Genomic DNA, 18,438 nt, shown 5'->3' with positions numbered 1-18,438 from the left:
TACATCTGGGACGGCATGAGGGGGAGAATTTTCATTTTTGGGTGAGCTATTTCTTTAAAGTGATAGCTCAGCCATAATTTAATATTCTGTCATAATTTCCCTACCCTCATGTTGTTCCAAACCCATGTGACCTTCTGTATTCTGTGGAACACAAAAGATGTTAGACAATGTTAGGGACTGACAGTCTCAGTCACCATTCACTTTCAAAATATGGAGAAAAAAAAAACATTCACTGAAAGTAAATAGTGACTCAGGCCTTTTTGTGTTGCATGGAAGAAAGAAAGTCATATAGGTTTGGCACAACATGATGGTGAATGATGACAGAATTTGCATTAATAATAATAATAATAATACTTCTGTAATAATAAGTATAATTCTGTAATACATGTTAAATATGTATTATGTAATGGAATATAGGTGAGTTAACATCCATTATGTCATTTGTGAAAGTAACGAGTTACTCACTACTTGAGTACTCTTTTAATTGGATACTTTCTTACTCTTACTAAAGTAATTATTTATGTTGAGTAATTCTTTTTTTTTTTTTTTTTTTTTTTTTTTTTGTTATTCTACTTTTACTTAAGGACAGTTTTTGGCTACTCTACCCACCTCTGCATACTACATAGTATTTAATTTGCTGTTATGCCAATAAAATAAATTGTGCATATTTGCTTGCTGTAGCCTAATATTGAGTCGCTAAAATAATTATTAATATGAGCAACCTACTGGCATCTGTGTAAACAACAATAATAACCATTTATTCATCTGTATGGAGTGTGAACATTTACTGTTGGTAGTAGATGCCATTTAATAAAATATTTTGCCTTGAATGCAGGGGTTAAATTGAGATTTCAGAGGTGGGGAACCTTAAAATCGTATGATTAAAAATATGGGTGTCTAAATATATACATATTTACAGACAGCATTTCTGCGCGTGCACAGTGAGGTGTGCGTGTGAGAGATGTGTGGGCACGAGGCGATCATATGGCAAAGAGAGTGATTCATAAGCCTGTATGGGATTTCATAGAATATATATATATATATATATATATATATATATATACACACACACTATATTGCCAAAAGTATTCGCTCACCCATCCAAATAATTTAATTCAGGTGTTCCAATCACTTCCATGGCCAAAGGTGTATAAAACGAAGCACCTAGGCATGCAGACTGCTTCTACAAACATTTGTGAAAGAATGGGCCGCTCTCAGGAGCTCAGTGAATTCCAGCGTGGTACTGTGATAGGATGCCACCTGTGCAACAAGTCCAGTCGTGAAATTTCCTCGCTACTAAATATTCCACAATCAACTGTCAGTGGTATTATAACAAAGTGGAAGCGATTGGGAATGACAGCAACTCAGCCACAAAGTGGTAGGCCACGTAAAATGACAGAGCGGGGTCAGCGGATGCTGAGGCGCATAGTGCGCAGAGGTCGCCAACTTTCTGCAGAGTCAATCGCTACAGACCTCCAAAGGTCATGTGGCCTTCAGATTAGCTCAAGAACAGTGCGTAGAGAGCTTCATGGAATGGGTTTCCATGGCCGAGCAGCTGCATCCAAGCCATACATCACCAAGTGCAATGCAAAGTGTCGGATGCGGTGGTGTAAAGCACGCTGCCACTGGACTCTAGAGCAGTGGAGCCGCGTTCTCTGGAGTGACAAATCACGCTTCTCCATCTGGCAATCTGATGGACGAGTCTGGGTTTGGCGGTTGCCAGGAGAACAGTACTTGTCTGACTGCATTGTGCCAACTGTGAAGTTTGGTGGAGGGGGATTATGGTGTGGGGTTGTTTTTCAGGAGCTGGGCTTGGCCCCTTAGTTACAGTGAAAGGAACTCTGAATGCTTCAGCATACCAAGAGATTTTGGACAATTCCATGCTCCCAACTTTGTGGGAACAGTTTGGGGATGGCCCCTTCCTGTTCCAACATGACTGTGCACCAGTGCACAAAGCAAGGTCCATAAAGACATGGATGAGTGAGTTTGGTGTGGAAGAACTTGGCTGGCCTGCACAGAGTCCTGACCTCAACCCGATAGAGCACCTTTGGGATGAATTAGAGCGAAGACTGCGAGCCAGGCCTTCTCATCCAACATCAGTGTCTGACCTCACAAATGTGCTTCTGGAAGAATGGTCAAAAATTCCCATAAACACACTCCTAAACCTTGTGGAAAGCCTTCCCAGAAGAGTTGAAGCTGTTATAGCTGCAAAGGGTGGGCCGACGTCATATTAAACCCTATGGATTAAGAATGGGATGTCACTTAAGTTCATATGCGTCTAAAGGCAGATGAGCGAATACTTTTGGCAATATAGTGTATATATACACATACATACATATATACACTGGCGGCCAAAAGTTTACAATAATGTACAGATTTTGCTGTTTCAGAAGGAAATTGGTACTTTAATTCATCAAAGTGGCAGTCAACTGATCACAAAGTATAGTCAGGACATTACTGATCTAAAAAACAGCACCATCACCGTGACGAGGAGGAGGGCAGGGCCGGGCCATGACTACGCATGCCCAGCCCCCAATCGGGCTAATCCGCTAATAAATGTTATAATTTGGTGAAATTTGATACACCCAGTTACACATTTGCTCTTTGAGGCAAAACATGGCAAAGAAGTCAAAATCCTCGGGCTCTGGAGACATTAAAAGTCACTTACGTGTTCAGGATGAAAGCCCAGACAGGGGACTCGATTTGGATGGCGCGGCGGGAGAGGAGATCCAGTGTCAGTTGTCCAACATGTTGGTGATGTTGACGAAGGTTCTTGTTGACTTGGAGGATCTCATTGTAATACGGCGATCGATTACGGCGATGGAAATAAAATTCTCTGAGATAGTTACAAGAGTGTCGGATGCTGAGAAACGAATTGATTTTCTGGAATCTTCGGAGAGAGAATTAACCGCTAATCCGCCCGCGACCAAAGTTGATCTGTAATGTATTCTTGAAAAGCTTGAAAATCTTGAGAATAGAAGCTACAGGAATAATGTACGAATTGTTGGAATTCCTGAGCATGAGGAGGGCAGAGATATGGTGAAATTCCTAGACGAGCTTTTCCCGAGTCTGCTCGATATAACAGGCCACAAGCTGGAAATAGAGCGAGCTTACAGAGTCCCTGCTCACAGATCTGCTGAGGGAGAAAGGCCCCGATTGATTCTGGCCAGATTTCTGGGATCATCCGATAAAGATCTGGTGTTGCGCCAGGCAAGGAGCAAAGGAAAGCTTTCTTGGAAGAACCATAATATTTTCTTGTTCCCGGACTTTGCGAACTCGACAAGAGAGAAATGCGATCGGTTCAAGGAATGTAAGAAACTCTTACAGCAGGAAAATATCTTGTTTGCTCTGATGTTCCCGGCCAAATTGAGAATAGAAACGAAGGTCGGTCGCAAAGTATTTACATGTCCAAATCAGGCAATGTCTTTTATTGAATCATTGGCTGAGTAAACTGCGTTGGCTCCGCCGAGCGACTGGAGCTTGTTTTGTGAGTAACACTTTTCCTTGAAGAGACTTTTGCATTGATGAAGGATTACTTTTGCATTGAAGTTCCAGGCCGGTTTGGGGGTGGACACTGCGGATGACCGCAAAATATCTACATGCTCACACAAAGGATGTCTTTTATAAAGTTGACGGATTTTGTAAGTCATGGTATATACAGGTGCATCTCAATAAATTAGAATGTCGTGGAAAAGTTCATTTATTTCAGTAATTCAACTCAAATTGTGAAACTCATGTATTAAATAAATTCAATGCACACAGACTGAATTAGTTTAAGTCTTTGGTTCTTTTAATTGTGATGATTTGGGCTCACATTTAACAAAAACCCACCAATTCACTATCTCAACAAATTAGAATATGGTGACATGCCAGTCAGCTAATCAACTCAAAACACCTGCAAAGGTTTCCTGAGCCTTCAAAATGGTCTCTCAGTTTGGTTCACTAGGCTACACAATCATGGGGAAGACTGCTGATCTGACAGTTGTCCAGAAGACAATCATTGACACCCTTCACAAGGAGGGTAAGCCACAAACATTCATTGCCAAAGAAGCTGGCTGTTCACAGAGTGCTGTATCCAAGCATGTTAACAGAAAGTTGAGTGGAAGGAAAAAGTGTGGAAGAAAAAGATGCACAACCAACCGAGAGAACCACAGCCTTATGAGGATTGTCAAGCAAAATCGATTCAAGAATTTGGGTGTACTTCACAAGGAATGGACTGAGGCTGGGGTCAAGGCATCAAGAGCCACCACACACAGACGTGTCAAGGAATTTGGCTACAGTTGTCGTATTCCTCTTGTTAAGCCACTCCTGAACCACAGACAACGTCAGAGGCGTCTTACCTGGGCTAAGGAGAAGAAGAACTGGACTGTTGCCCAGTGTTCCAAAGTCCTCTTTTCAGATGAGAGCAAGTTTTGTATTTCATTTGGAAACCAAGGTCCTAGAGTCTGGAGGAAGGGTGGAGAAGCTCATAGCCCAAGTTGCTTTAAGTCCAGTGTTAAGTTTCCACAGTCTGTGATGATTTGGGGTGCAATGTCATCTGCTGGTGTTGGTCCATTGTGTTTTTTGAAAACTAAAGTCACTGCACCCGTTTACCAAGAAATTTTGGAGCACTTCATGCTTCCTTCTGCTGACCAGCTTTTTAAAGATGCTGATTTCATTTTCCAGCAGGATTTGGCACTTGCCCACACTGCCAAAAGCACCAAAAGTTGGTTAAATGACCATGGTGTTGGTGTGCTTGACTGGCCAGCAAACTCACCAGACCTGGAGTATTGTCAAGAGGAAAATGAGAAACAAGAGACCAAAAAATGCAGATGAGCTGAAGGCCACTGTCAAAGAAACCTGGGCTTCCATACCACCACAGCAGTGCCACAAACTGATCACCTCCATGCCATGCCGAATTGAGGCAGTAATTAAAGCAAAAGGAGCCCCTACCAAGTATTGAGTACATATACAGTAAATGAACATACTTTCCAGAAGGCCAACAATTCACTAAAAAATTTTTTTTATTGGTCTTATGATGTATTCTAATTTTTTGAGATAGTGAATTGGTGGGTTTTTGTTAAATGTGAGCCAAAATCATCACAATTAAAAGAACCAAAGACTTAAACTACTTCAGTCTGTGTGCACTGAATTTATTTAATACACGAGTTTCACAATTTGAGTTGAATTACTGAAATAAATGAACTTTTCCATGACATTCTAATTTATTGAGATGCACCTGTACTTTTATGCGGCCTCCGAGTGAATTGACTCGGCCATCCGGGTAACCGGGATGCCGGTTTTGTTTCTTTTTGTATTGGTTCCGCCTAGTAGCTGGAGCTTGTTTAATTGAATAACACTCATTTGTAACAGCTGTGGATTAATCTGTTCATTCTTCATGCTTATTCCTTCTGCTGGCTGTGGTTTGTTTTGTTGAGTATTTTTACGGGACACTGGAATGATTACATCATCCGCTGAACTCATAATAGCTGGCTCACTGAACATTAGTTTGTCTGTCTGAGGAATCTGAACGGTTTTATATCAGCTGGAATTTGTTTTGTGGAAGATCACACCTTTGAGACTCTGTGAATGAATCTACACATTCTTTGTGTGTTCATTATTCCTATTGACTGGGCTTATTTTACAAAGTATTTTCTGTTATGTCATTTTGCCTCATAAATTTGTGAGGCAAAATTGAGTAAACCGATGGCAAAGTTGTTGCGGGGGCTCGTGGGCGTTCATGGACCTTTTGAATTTAGAGGGATTGTCGCCGGTTGGTGCTGTCGTGCGTGGGGTTAATGCGCACGTTTTTCTTTTTTCTGTTTGTTTTGTTCGGGGGGAAGTTCGGGGTTTGATTGTTTCACTAATGGGGAATGTGGTCTGTATAATTTTGTTTTTGACACACAATTTATTTTTTCTACTATATCAAAATGTCAAATGTTAATATGAGTGTACTATCTCTCTCCACATGGAATGTGAATGGGTTGGGGCATCCCATAAAAAGAAGGAAGGTTATTACTTTTCTTAAACGTAAGAAATATGATATAGTGTTTCTTCAAGAAACACATCTCTCCCCGCAGGAAGCTGAAAAATTTGGGAAGATATGGGGTGGACATGTTTTTTTCTAGTGCTGGCTCATGTAAGAGCAATAATTTAAAAAAATTGTTATTGGAGGAGAGAGTGTGGGCAAGGATTCTAAAAAACAAAGTCTGCATCTAGATATGCAAGGGTTCGCCTTATGCAATTTAAGATTTTAAATATATTTTATTGGACCCCCTCTAGATTGTATAGGCTTGGTCTTAAGGACACACCCATCTGCTGGCGATGCCATACTGAAGATGGAGACACCATCCATGTTTTTTGGGGGTGACTTAAGATCCAAGAATTTTGGCTGAAGGTGCAAAGTTTTGTGTGTGATGTGTTGGGCACTCAGGTCTCGTTCTGCCCCAGGCTCTGTATTTTGGGAGATAGGTAGGTCATGCATTTGGTAGATAAGTACATGAAGGACTGGGTTTTGACCAGTGTGATGATTGGTAGGCAGGTTATTTTGAGGAGTTTGAAGTCGGATGGAGCATCCTAGTTCCCGGAGTGGTGCGCGGAGATGGGGATGGTGGCTGCCTTCGAGGAGGGGTCGAGCATTAGGATGGGGGCTAGGGAATCTTATAATAAGAAATGGGGCAATTATTTAGCATTTTTGAGGGAATCTCGAGGTGGGGCGGTGGAGGGAGTTATTTAGAGTTTAGGTTTTTTTTATTTATTTATTTATTTATTTTTAATTATACTTGATTATTGTATGTTATTTTATGTTGTTGTTTTAGTTTTTCTGTGTGTGTGTCTATATTCTATTGACCACAGGGGTGTTCGTGGGGGGGATAGGGTAGGTTGAGAGTTTGGTAGGGGGAGGGGATATAGTGGGGGTTTAATGTTTAAAGTGTTTGATTCATTATATATATGTTGTTGTATTTTTTGTGTTAATTTATGAATCAATAAAAATGTTAATAACAAAACAAAACAAAAATCTAGACAGGCCCCATTTCCAGCAGCCATCACTCCAACACCTCATCCTTGAGTAATCATGCTAAATTGCTAATTTGGTACTAGAAAATCACTTGCCATTATATCAAACACAGTTGAAAGCTATTTGGTTCATTAAATGAAGCTTAACATTGTCTTTTGTGTTAGTTTTTGAGTTGCCACAGTATGCAAATAGACTTGCATGTCTTAAGGTCAATATTATGTCAAAACTGGCAAAAAAGGAACAGCTTTTTCTAGAAACTCATCAGTCAATCATTGTTTTGAGGAATGAAAGCTATACATGCTTGAAATTGCCAAAAAACTGAAGATTTCATACAAAGCAAAGGTTTTTATAGTTTTTATTGTCAAAACAAGTGAAAAAATCTACCAGTGCTGAAGAATCTAAAGTATTTAGAATATGTTACTGACTTTGAGTAATCTAATGGAATTTGTTACAAATTACATTTTACAGCATGTATTCTGTAATCTGTAGTGGAATACATTTCCAACCCTGTATATCAACTCAGCAAAAAAAGAAACGTCCCTTTTTCAGGACACTGTATTTTAAAGATAATTTTGTAAAAATCCAAATAACTTTACAGATCTTTATTGTAAAGGGTTTAAACAATGTTTTCCATGCTTGTTCAATGAACCATAAACAATTAATGAACATGCACCTGTGGAACGGTCGTTAAGACACTAACAGCTTACAGACGGTAGGCAATTAAGGTCACAGTTATAAAAACTTAGGACACTAAAGAGACCTTTCTACTGACTCTGAAAAACACCAATAGAAAGATGCCCTGGGTCCCTGCTCATCTGCGTGAATGTGCCTTAGGCATACTGCATGGAGGCATGAGGACTGCAGATGTGGCCAGGGCAATAAATTGCAATGTCCGTACTGTAAGACGCCTAAGACAGCGCTACAGGGAGACAGGAAGGACAGCTGATCGTCCTCGCAGTGGCAGACCACGTGTAACAACACCTGCACAGGATTGGTACATCCAAATATCACACCTGTGGGACAGGTACAGGATGGCAACAACAACTGCCCGAGTTACATCAGGAACGCACAGTCCCTCTATCAGTGCTCAGACTGTCCGCAATAGGCTGAGAGAGGCTGGACTGAGGGCTTGTAGGCCTGTTCTAAGGCAAGTCCTTACCAGACATCACCGGCAACAACGTCGCCTATGGGCACAAATCCACCTTCGCTGAACCAGACAGGACTGGCAAAAAGTGCTCTTCACTGATAAGTCGCAGTTTTGTCTCACCAGGGGTGATGGTCGGACTCGCATTTATCATCGAAGGAATGAGCGTTACACCGAGGCCTGTACTCTGGAGTGGGATCGATTTGGAGGTGGAGGGTCCATCATGGTCTGGGGCGGTGTCACAGCATCATCGGACTGAGCTTGTTGTCATTGCAGGCAATCTCAACGCTGTGTGTTACAGGGAAGACATCCTCCTCCCTCATGTGGTACCCTTCCTGCAGGCTCCTCCTGACATGACATGCCACCAGCCATAATTCTCGTTCTGTGCATGATTTTCTGCAAGACAGGAGTGTCAGTGTTCTGCCATGGCCAGCGAAGAGCCCGGATCTCAATTCCATTGAGCACATCTGGGACCTGTTGGATCGGAGGGTGAGGGCTAGGGCCATTCCCCCCAGAAATGTCCGGGAACTTGCAAGTGCCTTGGTGGAAGAGTGGGGTACTATCTCACAGCAAGAACGGGCCAATCTGGTGCAGTCCATGAGGAGGAGATGCACTGCAGTACTTAATGCAGCTGGTGGCCACACCAGATACTGACTGTTACTTTTGATTTTGACCCCCCCCTTTGTTCAAGGACACATTATTCCATTTATGTTAGTCACATGTCTGTGAAACTTGTTTCATTTTATGTCTTAGTTGTTGAATCTTTTTATGTTCATACAAATATTTACACATGTTAAGTTTGCTGAAAATAAAAGCAGTTGAAAGTGAGAGGACGTTTCTTTTTTTGCTGAGTTTATTAACAGGCCTAACAACTCCATTGATAAAAGTGCCTTTAATTTGTTTAGGCTACTAAATTCATTATAATGTAACGCGGGGCTAAATAGAAAAGAAATTTAGCGCTAAAATGGTTACATTTGTGAAAGGCAATTGTTAAAGTTACCAAAAAATGTCACTTTGTGCTTCAGTTCTTGCACTTTCCCTGGGCACACCCAAAGCCTTGTTTCTGGCTTTCCAATGATCCAAATATATCAATGCAAGTTATTAAATGTTCCTTGTTCTCTGATAAACTGTGAACAATGCGAGTAAGATACATTTAAGTTGCACTTATGATTTACAAAGTTTTATGTTAATATAGCGATGCTTTTTGGGAAACATGCCATAGAGATTAAGTAGGCTACTACTTTAGTGATACTAATGTTTTATAGTGCCTCGGGAAACCCAGCCATGGACAAATAAATGAAATGAGACACAAAAAAAAAAACTTCCAATTTAGGGACTTGTCACCCTACTACATTATAATGCCTACCAACAAAGCGCTTCAAAATCTGAGTTATGTAAGAACCTGGACAATGTATTGGCAATCTTTTTATAAATATTTTTAAAAGCCAATGCATTAAACATACTGGTCTGTGCTTCACTAGGTAAATGAATCCGCTCCACGCGGTCCAGTGCATTGCACTGTGCGCAGCTTCGCCACACCTTTTGATAGAGATTTTTATAGCTGACAGCTAAATAAAACAGACTGTGTATCTAAGAAGTAGGCCAAGTAATTCTGAGTTCAGATGCGAGGGACATCAATAGGCTATTTCTAAAACAGACAACTAATATTTCTCTGGCACATGTAAGTTGCAGAACCCATGCCTACGCAGAAGAATGTTGGCACGAAGCCCTCTCTATAGACAGGGCTTCGATAGACCCTTCCCTGACTAGTACAGTTTGTGTCACAGGCATTCCACAGGAACTGATGATGACGTGGGTTGACCAATCAGTGGAAAGGTGTTTCATGCCCACCCACATGTGCAAATCAAATATTTATCTATTTTCTACCCACAAACAATTTTGAAATATGTTCTCTCTACCTGTAGCTTTAGTCTTCAGCAGTCAACACCCGATTGCATTGCACCATCTACTGGTGAGAACAAATAGAACCAGGCTGAGACTGTGCATTGGTAATCTGCTGCTTTTCCTGAAGTTCCTGGATGTGGAAGGTTGAATTTCCAACTGAATTTGAACCACTGAATTTGTGGAAGTGGATTTTGGAAGGTGAATATTTATTGTTGAATTTCTAATAATGAAATTAGTTGTGAAATGTTTCCAAATGAAATATTCAAGGCTTAAAAATACAACTTTGTTAAAATTCAGCCTCCCAAAATGCAAGAACTGTAAATTCAACACATTTAAATGCTAGCACTTATAATTCAATGCATTTATTTTTTCGATTAGAGCAATTCAACATGCTTTTATGCTTCAAAGACTTTAGTCGTGATTTTAGCTCCATAGACCAAACACAAAAACACATATACATGCTTTTCCATTGGCATTTGTTTGAGAACATTTTAACGTCAGTTTCAGCCTTTATAAATCCCAATCTGTTCCTCACTTTTAACGTAGGATAAAATCCATGGAATTTAGGATTGAATATCACATATGAGTAAGCACTATAATCAAATAGTTTGGCTCAACTATTCAATATCTCTCAAACAATGATAACACACCAGCAACAACAACCACATCTCCTATCATGTATGTCTATGAAAGATGAACGAGCCAATGAGACTATGTTATGGGCGGGGGCGACACGTGTAGCTCCGCCCCATATGTAGCCCCGCCTCATTCTGCAGCCAGGTCCTTCTCCCTAGGGCGGCACGAGAAAATGTCAGGCAAGTGACCACAAATTTTTGAACAGTAGCGTGTGTGTGTGTATATATATAGTACTGTGCAAAAGTCTTCGGCACATGAAATGTTTCACAAAAGCATTTGTCTTAAAATGGTTATTTATATCTTTAGCTTTAGTGTGTCAATAGGAAATATAAATGTTACCCAAACATTACTTTTGCAAATAGAAAAGATAGAAGAATAGAAGAACAGGGAGCCCTGCAACAGATGTCATGACCCCCACAAAGCCCCCCACTGAACATCATGTCAGTCTGAGATTAAATAAAGGGACAGAAACAACTGAAACAGCCTAAACAGATAGAAGAACTGTGGTGAATTCTCCAAGAAACTTGGAACATCCTATCTGCCAGCAACCAAGAAAAACTGTGTCCAGGTGTACCTAAGAGAATTGGTGCTATTTTAAAGGCAAAGGTGGTCACATCGAATATTGATTTAGCTTTTTTATGTTTACTGGACTTTGTATGACATTAAGTGATAAATGAAATCTATTTATGTCATTATTTTTGAAGATATCCTCACTATGCAACATTTTTGCCTAAAACGTTTGCACAGTACTGTGTGTATATATATACAGGTGCATCTCAATAAATTAGAATGTCGTGGAAAAGTTCATTTATTTCAGTAATTCAACTCAAATTGTGAAACTCGTGTATTAAATAAATTCAATGCACACAGACTGAAGTAGTTTAAGTCTTTGGTTCTTTTAATTGTGATGATTTGGGCTCACATTTAACAAAAACCCACCAATTCACTATCTCAAAAAATTAGAATATGGTGACATGCCAATCAGCTAATCAACTCAAAACACCTGCAAAGGTTTCCTGAGCCTTCAAAATGGTCTCAGTTTGGTTCACTAGGCTACACAATCATGGGGAAGACTGCTGATCTGACAGTTGTCCAGAAGACAATCATTGACACCCTTCACAAGGAGGGTAAGCCACAAACATTCATTGCCAAAGAAGTTGGCTGTTCACAGAGTGCTGTATCCAAGCATGTTAACAGAAAGTTGAGTGGAAGGAAAAAGTGTGGAAGAAAAAGATGCACAACCAACCGAGAGAACCGCAGCCTTATGATTGTCAAGCAAAATCGAATCAAGAATTTGGGTGAACTTCACAAGGAATGGACTGAGGCTGGGGTCAAGGCATCAAGAGCCACCACACACAGACGTGTCAAGGAATTTGGCTACAGTTGTCGTATTCCTCTTGTTAAGCCACTCCTGAACCACAGACAATGTCAGAGGCGTCTTACCTGGGCTAAGGAGAAGAAGAACTGGACTGTTGCCCGGTGTTCCAAAGTCCTCTTTTCAGATGAGAGCAAGTTTTGTATTGCATTTGGAAACCAAGGTCCTAGAGTCTGGAGGAAGGGTGGAGAAGCTCATAGCCCAAGTTGCTTGAAGTCCAGTGTTAAGTTTCCACAGTCTGTGATGATTTGGGGTGCAATGTCATCTGCTGGTGTTGGTCCATTTTGTTTTTTGAAAACCAAAGTCACTGCACCCGTTTACCAAGAAATTTTGGAGCACTTCATGCTTCCTTCTGCTGACCAGCTTTTTAAAGATGCTGATTTCATTTTCCAGCAGGATTTGGCACTTGCCCACACTGCCAAAAGCACCAAAAGTTGGTTAAATGACCATGGTGTTGGTGTGCTTGACTGGCCAGCAAACTCACCAGACCTGAACCCCATAGAGAATCTATGGGGTATTGTCAAGAGGAAAATTGAGAAACAAGAGACCAAAAAATGCAGATGAGCTGAAGGCCACTGTCAAAGAAACCTGGGCTTCCATACCACCTCAGCAGTGCCACAAACTGATCACCTCCATGCCACGCCGAATTGAGGCAGTAATTTAAGCAAAAGGAGCCCCTACCAAGTATTGAGTACATATACAGTAAATGAACATACTTTCCAGAAGGCCAACAATTCACTAAAAATGTTTTTTTTTTTATTGGTCTTATGATGTATTCTAATTTTGAGATAGTGAATTGGTGGGTTTTTGTTAAATGTGAGCCAAAATCATCACAATTAAAAGAACCAAAGACTTAAACTACTTCAGTCTGTGTGCATTGAATTTATTTAATACACGAGTTTCACAATTTGAGTTGAATTACTGAAATAAATGAACTTTTCCATGACATTCTAATTTATTGAGATGCACCTGTGTGTGTGTGTGTGTGTGTGTGTGTGTGTGTGTGTATATATATACACACACACATGTGTGTGTGTGTATTTTTATATATATAATATGTAATGTAGTTATTTTTATTTAAAGGGATAGTTTACCCATCATTTACTCACTCTCATGTCATTCCAGAAAAATGTCTTTCTTTTGCAGAATACTTCAGCTCTCTAGGTCCATAAAATGCAAGTGAATGTTGGCCAGAACTTTGAAGCTCCAAAAAGCACATAAAGGCAGCATAAAAGTAATCCATAAGACTTCAGTGGTTAAATCTGTCTTCAGAAGCGACATGATGCAGGTGAGAAACCTATAAATATTTAAGTCCCTTTTTACTTTAAATCTCCACTTACACTTTCAGATGTGTTCAACTGGTTTTGCTTTGGGACCCACTGGACATCAAGTGCAAAATTACAAAACCTGAATTTAATGGATCCTGCATACATGGGTCACATTTTCTTTTGACTTGCATAGTTTTGCTCATGGTTTCCAAGTATAAATGTGACATATTTTTTGTTGTTGATGTAAACAAAAGTTCTCTCCCCTCTTTTAAAAGTTGATGAGCATATTTATTTGTATGAGCCCATTATATGTATTATCCAGTTTATTTCCTAATATTAAACATCATTCTAACAAAACATAGGCTATTACACAGGAGAAAAACCTTTATTCATAATTTGTCCACCAGTCTTGGAAGTCCTAATGCCCTTACTTGACCTTAGATATACAGTGCAATGACATATGAGCACAGGTTACTGTTACTACTGTAAAACTGTGTTTTTTTTTTTTTTTTTTTTTTTTTTTTTTTTTGTAAGGGCGATGATGAGTAATTTTAAAAGAAAAACAACAATTTTATTTTGGTGCATAACACAGTGTTGCTCTATCCCACCTCACTGCTGTTTATAATGTCGGGGCTGCCTGTTTGAGAGGTTCGACTTCCTCCATAGCGATGTAAACTAGAAAATTCTCACTAGAATCCATTCCAGAGATTAGGGTTGCTCCGATACCAAAATTTTGGTTTCGGTAGGATACCAGCCCTGGTACCTCGGTATCGATACTATAATCAAAAAATAAAAAGCCACAATTACACAGAAAATGACTTGATTAAAAGAACTGCATAAAGTCTCACAGATACAAATTATGCATTTTCCGTTTGAATATTTCTGGATTCCATGTTAAATGTCTTAAATGTTATAAACAAATGGTGTTTAATCAAATTGATACATACAGCTTTAATAAAATAAAATAATAATTATTATTATTTTTATTTATTTTTTACTCAAAAATTGCAACTTTATTTTTGGTAAAATAAAATGCTGCACAACAGAGCTGCACAGTATTTTTCTGATTAACACTTTTTATTGATTCACACAATTGACAAAGAAAAGCAAAACATATATTCACAGAATCAACATTTAACTCACATTATTCCCTTTCCCCCTCCCAATCCCCAACCCCACCCTGACCCTCAACAAATATCCCTGTGGTCACACTTGAGTATACACACACACACACAAAAAAAAAAAAAAAAAAGAAAGAAAGAAAGAAAAAAAAATTATATATATATATATATATGATCACACATTTAAAACTACACTTCTCTCTCCACTGCCCCTCCTGAGAGCCCTCCAAGAAGGCCAAATTGCTGCCCCATTTTTTTATTAAATGAATCTAAGTTGCCTAGCCTTCTACATGACATTTCCTCGGACGCCACCACCCTCCTCATCTCTGTGCACCACTCTTTAAATGAGGGCGCTCCAGTGGCTAGGACCCATTTTTTTATGTATTTATCCCCTATATTAATGACCGCCCCATCACCTAAAATACAGAGTCTGGGGCAAAATTAAATTTGAGTGCCCATTACGTCAAACATAAAACTCTGAACCCTCAACCAAAATTCTTGGATCTTAACACACCACCAAAAATCATGTGTTGTGTCCCCATCTTCTGATTGGCATCGCCAGCAGGTGGGTGTTTCTTTAAGACCAAGCCTATACAATCTAGAGGGGGTCCAATAGAATCGCTGTAAAATCTTAAATTGCATAAGTGGACACTTTTGTCCATACCGAGTACAAATGCGAGATAACGGGGTGTAACTTAACTTCTCCGGTTAGTTTGATAGAAAGGCTTTGCAATGGCGAAATAGGGGTAAGAACTTCCTGTTCAATACAAAACCAGGGAGGGGCTCTCTCAGGTGGAAGCGACCAATGAGCCAAATGTCTGAGACCGAATGCATAATAATAAAACAAAATCGGGGAGTCGCGTGGCACCATGCGGGGGTCGGATGTGTGAAAAGCGAGCTCTGTGCACTTTGCTAGTTTTTAATTCTTTTTATGTCATAAAGCAGTGAGATTCGATACACCATGTTCCATAACAGTTCTATGAAGTCAACATGTCAAAGAATTCAAAATCCTCGAGCTCTGGAAATATTAAAAGACTCTTACGTGCTCAAGCTGATACCCCAGACAGGGCCGCAGACCAGGGACTCAGTTTGGATGGTGCGGTGGGAGAAATTCAACGTCAACTGGCGAAGGTCGTGGCAGACTTGGAGAATCTTGCAGTAATACGTCGATCGATTATGGCAATGGAGGCGAAATTCTCTGAGTTGGTTACAAGAATCGGGGACGTCGAGAAACGGATAAATTATCTGGAGTCATCGGAGAGGAAATTAGCTGCTAATCTGCTAGCGACCAAAGCAGAATTGGAACGCGTTTGAGAAAAGTTGGAAGACCTTGAGAATCGTAATCGGCAAAACAACGTCCGAATTGTTGGAATTCCTGAGCATGAGGAAGGCCGAGATATGGTGAAATTCCTAGACGAGCTCTTCCCGAGTCTGCTCGACATAACAGGCCATAAGCTGGAAATCGAGCAAGCTCATAGAGTCCCGGCTCGGAGATCCGCGGAGGGAGACAGGCCCCAATCAATTCTGGCCAAATTTCTGAGATCATCCGATAAAGATCTCGTGTTACGCAAGGCAAAGCGTAAAGGAAGGCTTTCTTGGAAGAACCACAGCATTTCCTTGTTCCCAGAATTTGCGTATTCGACAAGAGAGAAACGTGATCGATTCAAGAAATGCAAGAAACTCTTACATCAATGGAAGCTCGCTTTTGCACTGATGTTTCCGGCAAAATTGAGAATAGATACTAAGGATGGCAGCAAAATATTTACATGCCCACAGCAAGCATTGTCTTTCAAAGAGACAATGGGGTGAGTAAGCCATTTGGTGTTTCTCACGTTGCCCCCAAGTGAGCTTGACTCTCAGGACATACACTTGACTGTCTGAGGAAGCTAGGCGCCTTTTTTGTTTCTTTTTGTGTTGGTTCCGCCTAGCGGCTGGAGTTTGTTTTGTGTAGTAACACTCCTTCAAGAAACTCTTGCATTGACGGAGGATCGTTTTTGCACTGATGTTTCCAGCCAAATTGAGAATAGATACTAAGGATGGCCGCAAAATATTTACATGCCCACAGCAAGCATTGTCTTTCATAGAGACAATGGGGTGAGTAAGCCTTTTGGTGTTTCTCATGTTGCCCCCAAGTGAGCTTGACCCGCTGAACATACACTTGACTGCCTGAGGAAGCTAGGCACCTTATTTGTTTCTTTTTGTGTTGGTTCCGCCTAGCGGCTGGAGTTTGTTTTGTGGAATAACACTCCTTCGGGACAGTTGTGGATGAATCTGCGTGTTCCTTGTGTTTATGCCTCCTATTGGTTGGAGTTTGTTTTGTGGAGTATTTATTTACAGGACATTGGAAGGATTAGGTAATCTGCTGCACTCATGAACAGCCGGCTCACTGAGCATTCGTTTGACTGTCCAAGGAAACTGAATGGCTTTTGTTTGTTTTTTTTGTGCTGGTTCCGCCAAGCGGCTGGAGTTTGTTTTGTGGAGGAACACACCTTCGAGACAGTTTTGTAATGAATCTACACATTCTTTGTGTTTACTCTGCCTATTGGCTGGAGTTTGTATTATAGATTTTTTTTTCTGTTATGCAATTCTGTCTCACAAAATGTTTACAGAATCACTGGACTTGAGCAATCCGATGGCAAAGTTGTTGCGGGGGCTCTCATAGGTGTACATGGACTGTTTGAGTTTAGAGGGATGGACACTGGTTGGCGCTGTCGTACGCAGGGTTAATGCGCACGTTTTTCTTTTTTCTGTACTATTACTACAAAATAGTATTATATCTGTATTTCAAATGGGTCAATTCTCTGAGGCCATCAGATGACATTTGGCGCTTCAGCTCTGCCTCTGCACTTTTAATATTCCCTTCCAACTCCATGAGTTCTCGTGCTTTGGATTTTTTGATGAATGAGGCAAACTTGGTCTCCATATAAACATTGATTTCACTCTTTAACATTTGTTGGAAATCAGGATTTTGCAAAAGGGATACATTAAAGCGCCAACTATATGATTTCTTTTTCTCTGTATGTGGCAACACCTCTAAACTCACCAGGGTGTGATCTGAGACTAAGATATTTCCAATTGAGCAGTCAACAACAGATGAAATGAGGGACTTGGATATAAAAAAAATCTATTCTAGAATAAATCTTATGGACTGATGAAAAAAATGTATAGTCCCTACCAGATGGGTTCGAAAGTCTCCAAATATCTGCAAGACCAAGATTTTTACACATCCTGTGAAGTGTCATTGTTGCTCTAGGGGGCTTACACACTTTTGCTTCACTATGATCAAGGACTGAATCCATCAAAAGATTAAAGTCTCCTCCCAATATTATATCATGAGGGGTGCCAGTGGCTTGTAACATCCCTTCAAGATCTATAAAAAAGCCCTGATCATCAGCGTTAGGTGCGTAAATATTAGCCAAAATAAACCTTTGCCCCTGAATTTCTCCTAAAACATTAATGACTCTTCCTAATTTATCTTTACTCTGTTTGAGACATTTGAATTGTAGATGTTTATTTACCAGTATAATGACTCCCCTACTCTTACTTGAGCCAGCACTAAAGAAAACATGTCCACCCCATATCTTCCCAAAATGTTCAGCTTCCTGCGGGGAAAGATGTGTTTCTTGAAGTAATCATATTTCTTATGTTTAAGAAAATAAATAACCTTCCTTCTTTTTATGGGGTGCCTGAGCCCATTCAAATTCCATGTGGAGAGAGACAATCCACTCATATTAACATCTGACATTTTGATATATTAGAAAAAATAGACTGTGTAAAAAAAAAAGTTTTTTATAAAGACCACATTCCATCATTCACAGTCAAACCCCCAGAACCAAACAAACAGAAAAAAGAAAAACATGTGCATTAACCCCGCGCACGACAGCGTCAATCAGCGTCCATCTCTCTAAACTCAAAAAGTCCATGTGGACTATGAGAGTCCCCGGGACAACTTTGCCGTCGGATTGCTCAAGTCCGGTGCTTCCGTACAAATT

At 40.2% G+C, this 18,438-nt stretch overlaps 1 protein-coding gene and 1 long non-coding RNA gene across 2 annotated transcripts in view; one reads left to right on the top strand and one right to left on the bottom strand.

The window, feature by feature from the left end:
• The window catches only part of LOC127452865 (aryl hydrocarbon receptor nuclear translocator 2-like), a 1,027,890-nt gene that overhangs the window by 726,840 nt on the left and 282,612 nt on the right, over nucleotides 1–18,438 (top strand). The gene's annotated exons all lie outside the window — the stretch shown is intronic.
• Nucleotides 1–18,438, bottom strand: part of LOC127453378 (uncharacterized) — a 183,077-nt gene that overhangs the window by 130,147 nt on the left and 34,492 nt on the right. Inside the window, exon 2 of the long non-coding RNA XR_007899403.1 lies at nucleotides 4,341–4,761. This is a non-coding gene — a long non-coding RNA (uncharacterized LOC127453378). The remainder of the gene's footprint in view (nucleotides 1–4,340; nucleotides 4,762–18,438) is intronic.

Source organism: Myxocyprinus asiaticus, chromosome 2, assembly GCF_019703515.2.
Source record: "Myxocyprinus asiaticus isolate MX2 ecotype Aquarium Trade chromosome 2, UBuf_Myxa_2, whole genome shotgun sequence".
NCBI lineage: Eukaryota > Metazoa > Chordata > Actinopteri > Cypriniformes > Catostomidae > Myxocyprinus > Myxocyprinus asiaticus.
The sequence above is the reverse complement of the archived record's forward strand: the minus strand, read 5'-3'. Positions and strand labels throughout refer to the sequence as shown.